Source organism: Lithobates pipiens, unplaced genomic scaffold (genome assembly GCF_037356315.1).
Source record: "Lithobates pipiens isolate NorthernLeopardFrog02 unplaced genomic scaffold, aLitPip1_a1.2 Scaffold_25, whole genome shotgun sequence".
Classification (NCBI taxonomy): Eukaryota; Metazoa; Chordata; class Amphibia; order Anura; family Ranidae; genus Lithobates; species Lithobates pipiens.
This window is the reverse complement of record NW_027507787.1, coordinates 115,223,712-115,239,025: the sequence shown is the minus strand read 5'-3', so window position 1 is coordinate 115,239,025 and position 15,314 is coordinate 115,223,712. Positions and strand designations below refer to the sequence as shown.

General features: G+C 40.5%; 1 protein-coding gene across 12 annotated transcripts in view; it reads left to right on the top strand.

The window, feature by feature from the left end:
* Positions 1 to 15,314, top strand: part of CUNH10orf71 (chromosome unknown C10orf71 homolog) — a 1,142,779-nt gene that overhangs the window by 941,744 nt on the left and 185,721 nt on the right. For all 12 annotated transcript variants that reach the window (XM_077454814.1, XM_077454812.1, XM_077454819.1 and 9 more), the window contains one exon: positions 14,008 to 14,088. The gene's annotated coding sequence lies outside the window, so the exon portion shown is untranslated. The remainder of the gene's footprint in view (positions 1 to 14,007; positions 14,089 to 15,314) is intronic.

The following is a 15,314-nucleotide window of genomic DNA, read 5'->3' as shown; positions in this document are numbered from 1 at the left end:
TCTTGCTAAATCGCCACTAAACACCTATTTTTTGCCACATGACCATCGATTCTGAATTAAAAGCTACTAGCCAGTTAGGCTAAGGAATAACTTATTTATCCAGGGAATTGGTGGGATTTTTCCCTGTACTATTTAATAAACATCTATTAATGATGATTAGTTGGTGCATCTGAGAGTGTGTGTTTGTGAGCATGTGGTGCATGCACAGCTGCGTCCCCCTATTTTAACATGACAACGTTGTCTTTTTTAATATATCTGTGAGGTACACTTATGGTATACTTTGTCTCATGAAATTTTTGCTATGTGTGTTTTTTCTACTTAATAAATGTATTAATTAATCTCAGTGTCCTAATCATCCCTCTTGGGAGAACTTTCTTCCCTGTATTTTGTTTTATGCGATTTTAAGGTCGCTAGAGCTACTTTTCTGGTGGGCAACTCCCAGAATTAAATGATTTATTTGAATTATTATAATTTTTTTTAAATATATACAGTACATATGGCTGATCCAGGCATCCAATTTAATTTATTTTTACACTGGTGGCTGCATTAATGGGCTGTACTGACATATCCACTGACGGCTGCACTGACATATCCACTGATGTTTGCACTGATTGGCTGCACTGACAGGTTCACTGATAGGCTGATCTGGTTCTCTCTATTTGGGGCATTGTGGTGCACAGTAGTGAATGTGTTAAACTAGTAACTCACTGTTCTTGGGTTCTCCTCCTCACACAGGATCTGTGTTTAAGGAGAAGAAGCCAGGAACAGCGGGTAACTGCTGTTTGTTTACATTTGTGATTGACTGTGATTGGACACAGCTGATCACATGGTAAAAAAAAAAACAATTTCATTGGCTCTTTACCTTAATCATGGATGCGCTGTGTCCAGGGGCACACACGGGTGGTGCGATGTGAAGGATGTGATATGACGTCCACTTAGGAGGGAGTATCAATATGCTATAATGCAGGAAGGTGTTAACCGTAAAGCTGCCCAGGTCCCTCTGTTGATATGATGGGGCCTGAGCCCAGTAGAACAGGACCTGCTGTACTACCTTATCAGTGGTCCTGGCTCTTTCTAATGGAAAGGCAACACGTTCTTGATAATGCATAGTAAAATGTCATAAGCAGTGTTGGTTGCTTATAAAAGGTCATCTGGTGAAAGACATGACTATTGTATAACAGATATACTATCATTCCATAATGTCAGACCAACCCTTGCTACAGCTCCCATACTATTTCCCATTAATAGAGACCACACCAAGTTGTAATAACTTTTGGCCGTAGCAGCCCCTTTATTAATCAATACATTTTAAATAAACATAAGCATAAACATCTGATATCCGCGTTGGTCTTTGCATACCATCCGTTTAATAATAGTAATGCACTGCAGTACCTTTTATATATAATAGCCCTCTAGCCAACATACTGGCTCGTAGATGATGAACTAACCGCAGTGCACCCGTTAACCAAAATCCAGGTAAACCACCGTTAGCTGGAATACCACCATCAGGAAATACTACCAATGGGTCCCAAACTCTCCTTATCCAAGGTTTCTTCATTCACCCGCAAAGACCAACACCCACCACAGCGCCCAAGGAGAAAACCTTACCCTTGGGTGCCCCTCCAACCCCAACGTTCTCTAGATGCCACCGGCAAACCTAGAGCCCACATATTAATCCCTTGCAGCATAGAGGTAAACTCCGTCACCCCGAAAGCACCTCCCAATATCCACTTCAATCTCAAATGCCCGCTGACCAGCCTCACCATTCCTAAACCCCATATCAGCTGATATACCCATTAACCTTGTTGGTAGCTAATTCCATCCCCTCTACCGATCAGTCTAATCTCCAAATCGTCCCAGCAATGATGTTGAAACCCCACAATCAGCCTCCCCCAGGACAGCCCTGCATATGTGCCTAAATCCATCTTCATCACCCTTGTTATGTACCACATGGACTTTTAAGCTCCCCACCTGTTGCCGCTGACATGTATCCAAAAAAGTCAGATGGCGCCCGTACAGTCGTGCAAAGCTAGGCACTACCGTAAGCATCCTGCTCCCCAGCATGCCTGGCACTCTTATTTACTGAGACAGGCTGCTCATCTAGCAAAACATGCCACCCACCATAACAATGGCATGCAAGAAACAGGCATACCCCCCAGCAAAAAACCCATGCCAGCATCCCCAATCCTGTAATCATGCAACGGGTGGGGGTGACCACACCACTGGGACCTGCTCGGTTCCCCCTGCAAATTCACTTGGCCGGCTATAAACCCGACTCACACCTGGCCTACCACATATTGACTACATAGTACAAAAATGTATTTACCCCCACACTTCATACCCTTAAACCTTTAAACCAAATTTCCTTGAAATCTGGACGTAGGAGAAAAATCCTAATGTCGCCACAGTGGCCCCTCCCCTCACCTTAGGGCTACCATTCATAAACCATTATTGCCCATTCGGAGCCTTATCCACCCCTGTGCCTCTGGGAAGGGCTAACCTACTCGCCAGACCTACCAGCACCAACAGAAAACCCCAGGGAGAAATCAATAATGAACAAATAATCTTCCTAGACCAATAAAACCCTGACAACCCAATGGGCTAAAAACATTCTGCCAAATCTACCATGACCCAGTGCGCCCCATGTCTCGGTGCTTACGAGAGCCGATACCCTTTCAGTGCTTGTCCTAAAACTTGTGATGCAGTACCAGCAATCATGCGATTTAAAGAAAAAATGCCCAACCCAATAACTCCGGGTATGCAAAACCCAGTACAGAACCAGCAAACCTCCCCCAGGCCCTCCTATTACCACTCTGCTTGATGCACCAACAACAGGCCTAACTGCCAAACCTCACAGGATCCCCCACCAGCAACCCTCCCCCATGCCCTCCTATTACCACTCTGCTTGATGCACCAACAACAGGCCTAACTGCCAAACCTCACAGGATATAGCCCTGGTACCATGCCTCACTGCCTTTCCGAGCCCTCCGGAAACAGACCCCCAGGCAATAAACCCCTGGCATACTAGACAATGAACCTACCAGCACCCCAAACCTGGGATAAATACCTACCGTAAGCTAGACCAAGCTTTTGCTATGACGTTCTACACCCCCGAGAGGTGAACAGCACTCCTAAACCAATGACTGCAGATCTCTAAACCCTAAATGACAGAGCAGACTGACCACCAGCTGAGACAAGGCAGCAACCATATGGTGGCCCATATCACCCTTATGATGTCCCCTTGGAAGCGCCTGACAACACCCTAACATACTCACCCCTCCGACCACGGTCAGCACCACTGGAAACAAACCATTGACCTACATTATGTATCCCACCAGTGTACTTCACGAATGCAGCAGGGGAACCCTACTCCACCGGATTATGAAGGAAGCCCCCACCTCCTGTCGGGCTGGTCGCATAACTGTAACACGCTTTATCACCTTCACCAACCTGCCCGGTACCCTATGAGCCTTTTATTATGCACCATTAAAAAAAACTTAATTCGCAAGAAACAATTTTAATGTAAAATAATACAGTCAATGCATAACACTAAATCCACCTCAGCTTGTGCCCCAAAGTCTATGCAGGCCTATATAATTGCGATTGGATAATCAACAACTTATGTACTTACCAGATACTTGTTCGATACCCCGATGTGGGCGGCACAATCGCGGGTGATCCAGGATGGGTCCGACCGGCCATCCGGCCTGCCATGTGTGAGTAGGACTGGAAGAGGGGCTCGGCGGCTCAGAACTACCAGCACCCGTGCCCCCCCCCAGCCTGGACCAGCGGCCGCTCACCCTGCACTCTCCCCCTCTCTGAAGGCATGCATACTGCTCCCCATGCCGCCATATCCATACCAAGCTGCCCTGCAGTACCAGCATGTTTCTGCATGCTGCTCGCTGAACTGATGCTGAGGGAGGGGCCAGCTCATTTTTACTCTACTAACCCCTCCTCCCAAAGCTCTACCAATCAGTTAAGACCTCTCACTTCTGTCTGCACCCTGTTAACACTGTCATAGCAGCCCTATGCTCTTTCTTCAATTTATTTATTTTTGCTCCGGGCTTTCCTTATCTGCTGATTCATGGACACATTAAGTATATAAAATTGAGAATAATATTGATATTCCCATGGGGCAGAGTTGTGGGTAGAGTGGTAGGAACCCCCCAACTACTATTTTTTTGGGGGGGGTTTTTTTGGGGGTTTTTTTTTTTTTGTCACGAAATAAGGTAAATTACAGGAAAAATACAATGAGTGTATAAGGGAGAATGTATTCTTTTTTTTTTCACACGAGCATAATAATTAAATGAAATAAGTGAACGTAGATAGTCGCAAAATGGGTGGGGTGACGAGGGTTTTTTTTTTTCCTCTCTCTCCTTCCTCCCTTATTCTTCATAATTATATGTTTTACGAGGGGAGATGGGATAGATCTAAATAAAATTAGATATAACACTATTAATAAATGTATGTAATAAATGTAAATTTTTTATTTATTTATTTTTTTTCTTCTCACATGAGCACGGTGCAGGGAAATGGGGGTAAGGGGAAAAATGAATAAATAAGGGATTATTGGTAAAGGGTCACTCGGTGAGGAGGGGTAGGGTTTGGGGTTTTTTTTTTCCTATTCCTTTTCTTTCTCTTCCCTTCCCTCTCTCTCTCCCCACGACCCATCCATATGCCCTCCTTATACCCTCTTTTTCCCGACTACGACTGTGGCTCCTATTTTTTTTTTTTTTTTGGGGGGGTCACGGACAAGAAGGGAAAAAATGAAGAAGCCTAATGATATGAAATAAGATATGAGCTTTCAATACTAGAAGCAATAATAGTAGACGAAGACATGAAAAGATAGGCGGCAATGGAAAAACTGACGAATAGCCAATCCAGACCAGTGGTTCCACTACCTCCCTCTTAATAGGGACCTTACTGGTTAAGTAAGTTAGACTTTTTTTTAAGTCATTATAGGGTAGTGTAAGTGTAGGAAAGAGTGGAGTAAGTGGTGAGCTGATTAGTAGAAGTATTAGGACTGAGTGTAAGTAACGAGTAATTATTATTTTTTGTATACAATTTTTTTTTTTCTCTTTTCTCCTATCTCCTTCTTTTTCCCTCTTCTTCTGTTACCTTGTGAGATCCCCCGTAGATTAAGGAATAACTTATCCCCTCCTGGAATTCTAACATGGAGGGGTTAAAAATCTGTTCTTTTAACGCAAGAGGCCTTAACTCTCCCTCAAAAAGAAGTCAAATCCTAAACTTCTTCCATAAAAGAAAGGTAAATATAGTCCTTTTCCAGGAAACGCATTTTCGCTCAGAGCATATTCCGAAATTAACTAATAAGTACTATGTTAACTGGATTCATGATACATTCCCATATTCCAAGTCAAGAGGGGTATCAATAGCGTTCCATAGAGATACGTTATACCAAATAGTTCAGGAGCACAAAGGGAAAGATGGAAGATCTTTGGCTATAAAGGTTAAACTATTTGGCAAGATGTTTACAATTGTTAATCTCTATTTACCAAACTATGAACAAATTGAGACAGGGATAAAAATTTTAAGGAACGTAATGGATAGTGCAGAAGGAACAACAATAATCGGCGGAGATTTAAACTTTATAATGGATATGAAAATAGATACTACTAATACCCACCCTCAGAGGAGAAATAAACAACTAAAAGAATTTAAAGAATTACTAGATGAATATCAATTGATTGACATATGGAGAATACAACACCTAAAAGAAAAGAACTACACATATCACTCAAATATTCATGATTCCTATCATAGAATAGATTACTTTTTCCTGAATCAATCTGGATTATTGATGACTCCAACAACAGATATAGGAGGATTTTTATGGTCAGATCACGCACCAATATATTTGGAATTAAAAATAATGGAATATAAAAAAACAAGATGGACGTGGAGTCTGAACGATAATTTACTTAAAGATAAAAAGTGTGAGGAAGACATACAACGAGCGATAAAGGAATTTCAGTTAATTCATGATAGAGATAGCACCTCATCTCCTATACAATGGGAAACATTAAAATGCGTATTGAGGGGACTGTTAATCAAGCACGGATGTAGGATAAAAAGGGAAAAAGAACAAAAAAAGATCAATTATTGTTGGAAATCGGGATATTGGAAGGTAAACATAAACAGAGGTTGAAGTAAGATGATAACATACTTCTAAAAGACAAAAGAATTGAACTGCAGGCCGTGCTTGATGAGGAGTCCCTTCGTATAAGAGATAAGAACAGAACACAATGGTACTGCTATGGTAATAAAACGGGAAAACTACTTGCAAGAACATTGAGAGGACAACAATCCACGACATCTATAGTAAAGATCTTAAAAGTAAACGGGGAAATAACATATGATCCAACCGAAATTGTTAAAACATTTCAAAAATACTATGATAAATTGTACAATATAGAATTACAACAGGAAAATAAAAAAGAGGAAAGGGCGGAAAAAATTTGAAAATATGTTAACGAAACAGCGTTACCCAGATTTCCTAGAGAAATCATTGAGGAAATGGAAGAAGAAATTACAACAGAGGAGATTCAACAGGCAATTGCCGAACTGGCCCTGGGAAAGAGCCCAGGACCAGACGGTTATACAGCAAGGTTCTATAAACGGTTCCAAGATCTAATCATACCTATACTTAAAAAAACATATAATTCTATAACGAAAATGCAGATCTTCGCACCACAGAGTACAGAAGCCCACATTATACTTATTCCAAAACCAGAAAAAGACCACACATTAAGTAAAAACTTCCGCCCTATTTCACTAACAAATATAGATATTAGACTATATTCAAAAATTATTTAATAATAATAGATTAACCCCTATCTTGCCAGAACATATAAAGCTGGACCAAACGGGTTTTATAAAGGGGCGTGAAACTAGGGATAATATAATAAAGACCTGTACGCTGTTGGAATATGCCCAGAGGGCCGCCATCCCGGCCTGTCTTTTAACTATAGACGCTGAGAAAGCTTTTGATAGGGTGGGATGGCGGTTCTTAGAGGAGGCATTAATACAGTTAGGATTGGGCCCAAAAATGATAGGTAGGATTATGGCATTATATGCCAATTCGAGAGCCAAGGTAAGAGTAAACAGAATACTTTCAGAATACATAAAGATATCGAACGGGACCCGTCAAGGTTGCCCCTTATCCCCTTTACTATATATAATTGTGATGGAACATCTAATTAATGCAATTAGGAAAAATAAAGATATACAAGGGATCAAAATAAAGGATAAGGATTACAAATTGGCAGTATATGCGGACGATCTATTATTGTATATAACCCAATTATAACAATTCCTAATATAATAAAAGAATTAGATCGATTTGGGGAATTAAGTAATTTTAAGGTTAACTATGAGAAATCAGAGATGATGAACATCACAATAAAAGAAGAAACACAGATACTCTTGCAAAGAGAATTTCCGTTTAGATGGCAAAAAGAGGCAATCAAGTACTTGGGAGTTATGATTCCGAAGGATTTGAAACAGATACAAGAATTAAACCATAATACGACTATACGTAAAATAATAAAACAAATGCAAAAATACGAAAAAATAACATATTCATGACTGGGCAGAATAAATATAGTAAAAATGGAGATACTGCCAAAGATATTATATGTATTCCAAACGTTACCTACTGTCCCATCTAGGAAGATAATGATAGATTTAAGGAAATCTATAAGTAGCTTTGTATGGGCAAAAAAAAACTGCCGAATAAAAAGAGAAACACTAACCAGAACAAAAGAAAACGGAGGGCTGGCATTGCCCGATTTTGTAAAATATATGCAAGCAGCATCATTGGTTAGAATCATAAACTGGCAACATAAGAAAAACAAACAATGGGTAACGTTGGAAGAGGAAATTACGGGAGCACAACTTACATTTTTACCTTGGATAAAACCTGAATTAAGAACAAAAAAAAAAGGAAATGCCAATTTTCGTGAGAGCTACTTTAAAAATCTGGGACGCAGTGCTGAAAAAAGGGAAAGCTATCCTCCAGAACTGGACCTTTGACTCCATTGATGTCCAACCCAGAATTTAAGCCAGCTTTGGAAGGGGTAAGATATTTAAATTGGAACAAGATGGAGAATGTAAGACTAATACAGATTCTGGCGGATGGAAAGATGCCAAGTTTACTCGATATGGGATTGGAAGTTAAAAAAGACTGGTTGCAATATTATCAATTAGAAAAATGTATTGAGTTAAATAAAAACTCAATAATTAGACCATTAACTAAGTTTGAACAGATAATACTAAAGGAGCAAAACCATAAGAATAAGCTATCTAAAATATATGAACTGCTGCTACCCACAGGGGACATTAGAGATCTAATGGGAATTAGAAAATGGGAGGAAGAATTAGGAGAGACAATTACAGAAAAAGAATGGAAAAAAGTTTTAGGGATAATACATAAAACCTCAACGGCATTAAAACATCAAGAAAGAAATTATAAAGTGGTACTGAGATGGTACTGGAGTCCAGTGGCATTAAAAATAGTTAATAAAGGAAATACAGAGAACTGCTGGAGGTGTGGGACAGAAAAAGGAACATTGGAACATATTTGGTATGGATGTAAAAAAGTGAGAAATTTCTGGATAAAATTTTTTGAGATATACCAAAAAGTGACTGGAAAAGAATTAATTCCAGATGTAAAGATAGCACTATTTTCTCTTACAACAGATACATTGGATAGTATGAAAAATGGGATAATTCAATATATGACAACAGCAGCTAGAACAATAATAGCACGTAAATGGAAAGAAACAACTAGTCCAATAATATCAGAATGGATATGCGAAATGAACGAGATGTGTTTCATGGAAAAACAAATAAGAGAAGAAGGCTATGTGAAAAACCAGATACCAACGGTGTGGAAAAAATGGGAAGAGTTTCGGTCCTCAAAAGGAATGGTAGAATATTTATAAGTTAAAGAAAGGGGGGGGGGGAGGGAGAGGAGGAGGGAGGGGAGGGAGAGGAGGGGGATTGTGGTTGTTTTTTTTTTTTTTTTTTTTTTTTTATATTAAATGAAGAGTAAAATGTTTGGGTTTTATGTATGATGTTGTATGATGATGTTGCAAATGGATATGTATGTTTTATGATTATTATAAAAACAATAAAGAGAAGATTTGAAACAGAACTACCAGCACCCGGGCCCCCCCCAGCCTGGACCAGCGGCCGCTCACCCTGCACTCTCCCCCTCTCTGAAGGAATGCATACTGCTCCCCATGCCGCCATATCCATACCAAGCTGCCCTGCAGTACCAGCATGTTTCTGCATGCTGCTCGCTGAACTGATGCTGAGGGAGGGGCCAGCTCATTTTTACTCTCCTAACCCCTCCTCCCAAAGCTCTACCAATCAGTTAAGACCTCTCACTTCTGTCTGCACCCTGTTAACACTGTCATACCAGCCCTATGCTCTTTCTTCAATTTATTTATTTTTGCTCTGGGCTTTCCTTATCTGCTGATTCATGGACACATTAAGTATATAAAATTGCATAGCCTTAGAGAATAATATTGATATCCCCATGGGGCAGAGTTGTGGGTAGAGTGGTAGGAACCCCCCAACTACAGGAGGTTAAGTGCAGGCAGTCGGGATGGGGTCATGTGCATTTCCAGCAGCACTAAACATATCTGCTCTTTGTTTCTATAGATATTACATAGTTACATAGTTAGGCAGGTTGAAAAAAGACACAAGTCCATCCAGTTCAACCTTAAAAACAAATAAATAAAATAAAAAATAATCGCACAATCCAAATTCCCAATTTTATGCCCACAATTGATCCAGAGGAAGGCGAAAAAAAAAACCAGCAGAGCATGCTCCAACTTGCTACAGCAGGGGAAAAAAATTCCTTTCTGATCCCCAAAGAGGCGATCGGATTTTCCCTGGATCAACTTTACCTATGTTAGTACCCAGTTATATTATGTACATTCAGGAAAGTATCCAGGCCTTTCTTAAAGCAATCTACTGAGCTGGCCAGAACCACCTCTGGCGGTAGTCTATTCCACATTTTCACAGCTCTAACTGTGAAGAAACCTTTCCGTACTTGAAGATGAAATCTCTTTTCCTCTAGACGTAAAGAGTGCCCCCTTGTCCTCTGGGATGACCGTACAGAGAACAACTCAACACCAAGTTCACTATATGGACCCCTAATATATTTGAACATGTTGATCATATCCCCCCTTATTCTCCTCTTCTCAAGAGTGAATAAATTCAGTTCCTCTAATCTTTCCTCATAGCTGAGTTCCTCCATGCCTCTTATCAGTTTGGTTGCCCTTCTCTGCACTTTCTCCAGTTCCCCGATATCCTTTTTGAGAACTGGTGCCCAAAACTGAACTGCATATTCCAGGTGAGGTCTTACTAATGATTTGAACAGGGGCAAAATTATATCTCTTTCTCTGGAGTCCATACCTCTCTTAATACAAGAAAGGACTTTGCTCGCTTTGGAAACAGCAGCTTGGCATTGCATGCTATTATTGAGCTTATGATCTACCAAAACCCCCAGATCCTTCTCCACTATGGATCCCCCCAGTTGTACTCCCCCTAGCATGTATGATGCATGCATATTCTTAGCCCCCAAGTGCATAACTTTACATTTATCAACATTAAACCTCATCTGCCACATAGTCGCCCAATTAGACATTGTATTGAGGTCGGCTTGTAAAATGGAGACATCCTGTAAGGACGATATTCCACTGCATATCTTGGTGTCATCTGCAAAGACAGAAATGTTACTTTTGATCCCAGACCCAATATCATTTATAAAGATGTTAAAAAGTAAGGGTCCCAGCACTGAACCTTGGGGTACACCACTGATAACCTTAGACCATTCAGAGTAAGAATCATTAATCACTACTCTCTGAATTCTGTCTTTTAGCCAATTTTCTATCCATTTACAAACTGATATTTCCAAACCTGTAGACTTTACCTTACACATGAGTCGTGTGTGGGGAACTGTATCGAACGCTTTTGCAAAATCCAAGTATGCCATGTCCACCGCCACCCCTCTGTCCAAGGTTTTACTTACCTCCTCATAAAAAGAAATCAGATTTGTCTGACAACATCTGTCTTTCATGAATCCATGTTGTCTGTTGCTTAAAGTGTTTTTGTTCAGCAAGAACTCGTCGATGTGGTCTTTTATTAAACTCTCCAGTATCTTCCCAGCTATAGAAGTTAAGCTAACAGGTCTATAGTTACTTGGTAAAGACTTTGATCCCTTATTAAATATAGGCACCACGTTCGCCCTGCGCCAATCCAGTGGGACTATTCCCATCATTAATGAGTCCCTAAAAATTGGATACAATGGCTCTGAAATTACAGAGCTCAATTCTTTTAGGAACCGTGGGTGGATGCCATCAGGGCCAGGTGCTTTATCCACCTTTATTCTGTCTAAATATTTCTGGACCATATCACTTTTGAGCCATTGTGGATCATTTGGGGCTGTGTCACTATCACCCCCATTATATTGAAAAATTAATGAGCACTTCACCTTGTTTTATAGTCCTCTAAATTTCCAAATCAGTAACTTTAAGTTTGCCATCTTAGTCCTATGTTGTATGATCAGCAAGGGGACAAAACACCCCAAAGATTTAGTAAAGTATGAGACATAATCATTAACCACTTTCAGACCGGACCATTTTGCTGGCTTAAGACCAGACCACTTTTTGCGATTCTGCATTGCGTCGCTTTAACTGACAATTGCGTGGTCGTGCGACGTGGCTCCCAAACAAAATTTCGTTTTTTTTCCCCACAAATATAGCTTTCTTTTGGTGGTATTTGATCACACCTGCGATTTTAATTTTTTGCTCTATAAACAAAAAAAGAGCGACAATTTAGAAAAAAACACTTTTTTTTACATTTTGCTATAATAAATATCCCCCAAAAATGTATAAAAAAACATTTTTTTCCTCAGTTTCGGCTGATACGTATTCTTCTACATATTTTTGGTAAAAAAATCGCAATAAAACGATTATTGATTGGTTTGCACAAAAGTTATAGCGTTTACAAAATAGGGGATAGTTTTATGGCATTTTTATTAATTATTTTTTTACTAGTAATGACGGCGATCAGCGATTTTTATTGTGACTGCGACATTATGGCAGACACATCGGACATTTTTGACACATTTTTGGGACCATTGTCATTTATACAGCAATCAGTGCTATAAAAATGCACTGATTCCTGTGTAAATGACACTGGCAGTTAATGGGTTAACCACTGGGTGGCAGTGTAGGGGTTAAGTGTGTCCTAGGGGCCTGTTGCTAACTGTGGGGGACATGGCTGTGTTGTACACATCACTGATCTCTGCTCCAATCACAGGGAGCAGAGATCAGTGTCACTGTTGCTAGGCAGAACGGGGAGATGCTTGTTTACTTTAGCATCTCCCCGTTATTCCTCCCCATGAGACGATCGTGGGTATCCCCACGGCGATCGAGTCCACTGGACCTGCAATCGGACTCATGGAGGTCCCGACCGGTGCACGCGCCACCGCCGGTGCGCACATGATGGCACAGTGTCAAATTTATAGTAACGTACCTGTATGCCCATTTGCCTGTCCATGCCATTCTGCCAACGTAAATGTGTGTGTGCCGGTCGGGAAGTGGTTAATATACAGTAGTAACAGTGTAAACACACAATTATGAAAAGTGACGTAATCAGACAAAGCAGGATAATGGAAATAACCCAGTAACTTTCCCATCCCTCCCAGCTATGCATGAACCATAACTTTTGTGCGCTTTTATGACCCAAAACATAAATTACATAACATAAACATGCAATTGGTAAAAGACAAGCATCTACTCTGGTATTGAGTACAATGAACAGGTGCCAGCGGCAACAAGGGGGTATGATAAGAACAGTTATATAACTTAAAGAGGAACTGTAGTCTGCTCACATCATTTTTAATAAAAACATCTTTGCCATTCTGAAGCTTCCCTCCAACCATATATATGCTGTGATTCTGTACCTGCCAAATATGCTGCAGAAATCTCCCTCCACTAGGACTGGCTGCATCCATTTTAACTGTGGGCAGCTGAAGCTGCTGCCTGTTCACTTCCTGAATTTACACAGAAACACAGAGGTACACCTCCAGCTTTGCAGCCCTGCAGCTCTCATTGGCCCTCTTATGACTCATATCCTCACCCTTCCTGGCAAACTCGAGTGAGAGAGAGAGAGCTGTGCATGATGTCATAAGCCTAGACTAATGACCAGACAAGAAAGTGGAAGTCAGCTGTATAAGGTATTTACTGGCAGGAAAAAAAATATTTTACCATCCAAAGTTAAAACAAGGGTAGAAGATTTAATAGATGTAAAGATGAAAAAATTCCTGAAGGTTCGTTTTAATGAGTGAGTTGTTCGCTGGTGAGTGGCATATAAGAATAAGAAGTCTTGTGGTACTTATAGTCCACAGCAGATGGATGTCTTATGTTCTGCTGTTTGTAAGTAGCTAAGGAGCTTCTCCAGGGTGCTAAACTTGGGAGAGAATTCAATGTGGGATGTAATACTACCAGAGGTAACCTTAAACCCTTAACGTAATCCAAAATTAAAAATGTCACTTCACCTTAGGGGCACTTGTACCAAAGGGTAACAGTCCAAATAAAAAAAGTGCTTATGCTAAAATATAGTCAAACCCAGAATTCGTCATTCCATTTTGAAAATAGGAGAACCATCAACAATATGCACATCTCTGATATTTTCACACAAATCTGTTTCACTGTTACCTATGGATTATTATGATTTTTGTAACAGTGAAGTAGAGAGGCAAGCACATACATGTAATCTTGTGTGCATTTTTTTTTTTTTACCAGATTTATATTGTTTTGTCAAATATGTTTAAGGTATTTGTGTACTGTATGTGGATAATAGCTTCATCATGTATTATATTTGTATTTACCTTGAAGTGGAATTCTCAATTAGTAATGGTGCTGTAGACATTAAACATGTCCTTTTTTTTAATACCTATGGTTTTGGCAGGTTTGAATGATAGCAAGCTGTCTGTGGGGCATTGAAACTAAAGCATAACCTCAGAGGACCTCTCTCAGGACAACTGGTCAGGTTGGTCTTTCATTTACAGTAACACATTGTTATACATAGTCATAGCATATATGAATTAATATGCATGTTAGTTTTGGAGGAAAAAAATAATTACCCGCAGTAGAAATGATACTTGATGCTTGAATTCTATTTTGTCAATGGCAATCTTTTCGCATAACTTTAATAATGGAAAAAGTCTTCTCAGGTGTATACAGAGCCTACAGCCCTTTCACTGAGTTTGTGTGTGTTTGTGAAATAGCAGAAGGTCATAGCTCATGAAATCAGCTCTCCCCACAGAAACAAGTTACTGAAATAAATGTAACTCCTAACTATAGATGGGTAGAAAAAGTAGGATAGTGAACATGCCAGGCTTCCTCCCTGCCCCTGTGAAAGTGAGACAAGAGTATCTAACAGGTAGATAATATCAGCACAGTGAAAGATGGGGTGCCTGAAAAATTAACAGAGGGCATGAACTTATAAACCTAAATCTATGTCATCCCACTACACATCCCATGCAGCTGCAATTATTATGTTTTTTTTTTTTTTTTTATGTTTAAATTTACCTCCCCTGACAGTTTATAAGCCGGCTTTTCATCTGTAGTGGGATGTTGTTGACAAAGGTGCAATGCCCTGAAATGCGTACGCCAACCCACTCCAATTCCCAACGCAGGGTCCAGTATTGTGGAAAGTCAACCTGGGGAAGGGTTAAGAAGGGGTAAATTGAACAGGGCAGGCACTTCGCCTTCAGACCTGATTATTGCCAGCTGAGTTGAAAATGTCAGAGAGGAGAAGTGTGTTTGGAGAGAGGGACACAGCAGCATGCTGTGTGAGAGGATCCTTTGCAGGATTGTGTACCTGCTGGGATGAGCAAAACCATATAAGAGACTGTAGCTCTGGCTAGAGCTGTGTACTTTGTCTATATATCAGCCTGTTGGCTAAAGAGACTGAACTTTTCCTATATCTGCACATGTGATACAAGACAAGCCAGGGAGGCCCATAGCTGAGCAGGAACGCAGTCAGCGGAGGGGTGACATGACAGGGTGTTAAAGAGGAAGTAAACCCTGATGGGTTTACTTCCTCTTTTTTTCCCTGCAAAGGTAAAGCATAATGGACTACTATGCATCGCATAGTAGCTCATTATGTGTCACTTACCTGACACAGGAGCCAGCGAAGTCGCCGCTGTCACCTGTAGTCCGCCGCATCCATCTTGGTTGTGGCGTCTCTCGCAGCTCCGACGAATGACAGCG